Raw genomic sequence first — 4,129 nt, 5'->3', positions numbered from 1 at the left:
ATCGCGTATCGCTTATCGAAAACTCGAAAGTCGAATATCGAAAATCGCATATCGCGTTATGCAAATAGCCCATAGCGCATAGCGCATAGCGCATAGCGCATAGCGCATAGCGTATAGCGCATAGCGCATAGCGCATAGCGCATAACGCATATCGCTTATCGAAAACTCGAAACTCGAAACTCGAAAATCGCATATCGCGTTATGCACATAGCGCATAGCGCGTAGTGCATAGCGCATAGCGCATAGCGCATAGCGCAAAGCGCATATCTCGTTATGCACAAAGCACATAGCGCAAAGTGCATAGCGCATAGCGCATAGCGCATAGCGTATAGCGCATAGCGCATATCGCATAACGCATATCGCTTATCAAATACTCGAAAGTCGAAACTCGAAACTCGCATATCGAGTTATGCAAGTAGCGCATAGCGCATAGCGCTTAGCGCATAGCGCATAGCGTATATCGCGTATCGCTTATCGAAAACTCGAAAGTCGAAATTCAAAAATCGCATATCGCGTTATGCAAATAGCCCATAGCGCATAGCGCAAAGTGCATAGCGCATAGCGCATAGCGCATAACGCATAACGCATAACGCATAACGCATAACGCATAACGCATAACGCATATCGCTTATCGAAAACTCGAAACTCGAAACTCGAAAATCGCATATCGCGTTATGCAAATAGCACATAGCGCATAGCGCATAGTGCATAGCGCATAGCGCATGGCGCATATCGCGTATCGCTTATCGCAAACTCGAAACTCGAAAATCGAAAATCGAAAATCGAAAATCGCATATCGCGTTATGCACATAGCGCATAGCGCATAGCGCGTAGTGCATAGTGCATAGCGCATATCGCGTAACGCTTATCGCAAACTCGAAACTCGAAAATCGAAAATCGAAAATCGAAAATCGAAAATCGCACATCGCGTTATGCACATAGCGCATAGCGCATAGCGCATAACGCGTAGTGCATAGCGCATAGCGCATATCGCGTATCGCTTATCGCAAACTCGAAAATCGCATATCGCGTTATGCAAATAGCACCTAGCGCTTAGCGCATAGTGCATAGCGCATAGCGCTTAGCGCATAGCGCTTAGCGCATAACGCATATCGCATAACGCGAATCGCTTATCGCTTATCGAAAACTCGAAATTCGAAAATCGAAAATCGGAAATCGCATATTGCGTTTTGCACATAGCGCATAGCGCATAGCGCATAGCCCATAGCGCATAACGCGTATCGCTTATCGAAAACTCGAAACTCGAAAATCGCATATCGCGTTATGCAAATAGCGCATAGCGCGTAGTGCATAGCGCATAGCGCATAGCGCATAGCGCATATCGAAAACTCGAAACTCGAAACTCGAAACTCGAAAATCGAAAATCGAAAATCGCATATCGCGTTATGCACACATCGCATAGCGCATAGCGCATTGCGCATAGCGCATAGCGCATTGCGCATAGCGCATAGCGTATAGCGCATAGCGCATAGCGCATAGCGCATAACGCGTATCGCTTATCGAAAACTCGAAAGTCGAAACTCGAAAATCGCATATCGCGTTATGCAAATAGTGCATAGCGCATAGCGCATAGCGCATAGCGCATATCGCGTATCGCTTATCGAAAACTCGAAAGTCGAAACTCGAAAATCGCATATCGCGTTATGCAAATAGCCCATAGCGCATAGCGCATAGCGCATAGCACATAGCGCATAGCGCATAGCGTATAGCGCATAGCGCATAGCGCATAGCGCATAACGCGTATCGCTTATCGAAAACTCGAAACTCGAAACTCGAAAATCGCATATCGCGTTATGCACATAGCGCATAGCGCGTAGTGCATAGCGCATAGCGCATAGCGCATAGCGCATATCGAAAACTCGAAACTCGAAACTCGAAAATCGAAAATCGAAAATCGAAAATCGCATATCGCGTTATGCACATAGCGCATAGCGCATAGTGCATAGCGCATAGCGCATAACGCATAAAGCAAATCGCATGTCGAGTTATTCAATTAGCGCATAGCGCATAGTGCATAGCGCATAGCGCATAGTGCTTAACGCATATCGCTTATCGAAAACTCGAAACTCGAAAATCGAAAATCGCATATCGCGTTATACACATAGCACATAGCGCTTAGCGCATAACGCATAGCGCATAACGCGTATCGCTATTCGAAAACTCGAAACTCGAAAATTGAAAATCGCATATCGCGTTATGCAAATAGCACATAGCGCATAGCGTGCAGTGTATAGCGCATAGCGCATAACGCATATCGCTTATCGAAAACTCGAAAGTCGAAACTCGAAAATCGCATGTCGAGTTATGCAAGTAGCGCATAGCGCATAGTGCATAGCGCATAGCGCATAGTGCTTAACGCATATCGCTTATCGAAAACTCGAAACTCGAAAATCGAAAATCGCATATCGCATTATACACATAGCACATAGCGCTTAGCGCATAACGCATAGCGCATAACGCGTATCGCTATTCGAAAACTCGAAACTCGAAAATTGAAAATCGCATATCGCGTTATGCACATAGCACATAGCGCATAGCGTGCAGTGTATAGCGTATAGCGCATAGCGCTTAGCGCATAACGCATATCGCATATCGAAAACTCGAAAATCGCATATCGAGTTATACAAGTAGCGCATAGCGCATAGTGCATAGCGCATAGCGCATGGCGCATAGCGCATATCACATATCGCTTATCGAAAACTCGAAAGTCGAAACTCGAAAATTGCATATCTCGTTATGCAAATAGCCCATAGCGCATAGCGCATAGTGCATAGTGCATAACGCATAACGCATATCGCTTATCGAAAACTCGAACGTCGAAACTCGAAAATCGCATATCGCGTTATGCAAATAGCGCATAGCGTACAGTGCATAGCGCATAGCGCATAGCGCATAGCGCATATCGCATATCGCATATCGCATAACGAATAACGCATATCGCTTATCGAAAACTCGAACGTCGAAACTCGAAAATCGCATATCGCGTTATGCAAATAGCCCATAGAGCATAGCGCATAGCGAATAACGCATAGCGCATAACGCGTATCGCTATTCGAAAACTCGAAACTCGAAAATTGAAAATCGCATATCGCGTTATGCATATAGCCCATAGCGCATAGCGCATAGTGCATAGCGCATAACGCATAACGCATATCGCTTATCGAAAACTCGAACGTCGAAACTCGAAAATCGCATATCGCGTTATGCAAATAGCTCATAGCGCATAGTGCATAGCGCATAGCGCATAGCGCATATCGCATAGCGCATAACGCATATCGCTTATCGAAAACTCGAAAATCTAAACACGAAAATCGCATATCGCGTTATGCAAATAGCGCATAGCACATAGTGCGTAGCGCATAGCGCATAGCGCATAACGCATAACGCATATCGCTTATCGAAAACTCGAAAGTCGAAATTCAAAAATCGCATATCGCGTTATGCAAATAGCGCATAGCGCATAGTGCATAGCGCATAGCGCATAGCGCATATCGCATATCGCTTATCGAAAACTCGAAAGTCGAAACTCGGAAATCGCATATCGCGTTATGCAAATAGCGCATAGCGCATAGTGTATAACGCATATCGCTTATCGAAAATTCGAAAGTCGAAACTCGAAAATCGCATATCGCGTTATGCAAATAGCGCATAGCGCATAGCGCATAGTGCATAGCGCATAGCGCATAGCGCATAACGCATAACGCATAACGCATATCGCTTATCAAAAACTCGAAAGTCGAAACTCGAAAATCGCATATCGCGTTATGCAAATAGCGCATAGCGTATAGTGCATAGCGCATAGCGCATAGCGCTTAATGCATATCGCTTATCGAAAACTCGAAAGTCGAAACTCGAAAATCGCATATCGCGTTATGCAAATATCGCATAGCACATAGTGCTATCGCATAGTGCATAACGCATAGTGCATAATGCATATCGCTTATCGAAAACTCTAAAGTCGAAACTCGAAAATCGCATATCGAGTTATGCAAGTAGCGCATAGCGCATAGCGCATAACGCATATCGCTTATCGAAAACTCGAAAGTCGAAACTCGAAAATCGCATATCAAGTTATGCAAATAGCGCATAGCGCATAGTGTATAGCGCA

Source organism: Papilio polytes, unplaced genomic scaffold, assembly GCF_000836215.1.
Source record: "Papilio polytes unplaced genomic scaffold, Ppol_1.0 DF823177.1, whole genome shotgun sequence".
Lineage (NCBI taxonomy): Eukaryota > Metazoa > Arthropoda > Insecta > Lepidoptera > Papilionidae > Papilio > Papilio polytes.
Note: the sequence above shows the minus strand (reverse complement) of the source record.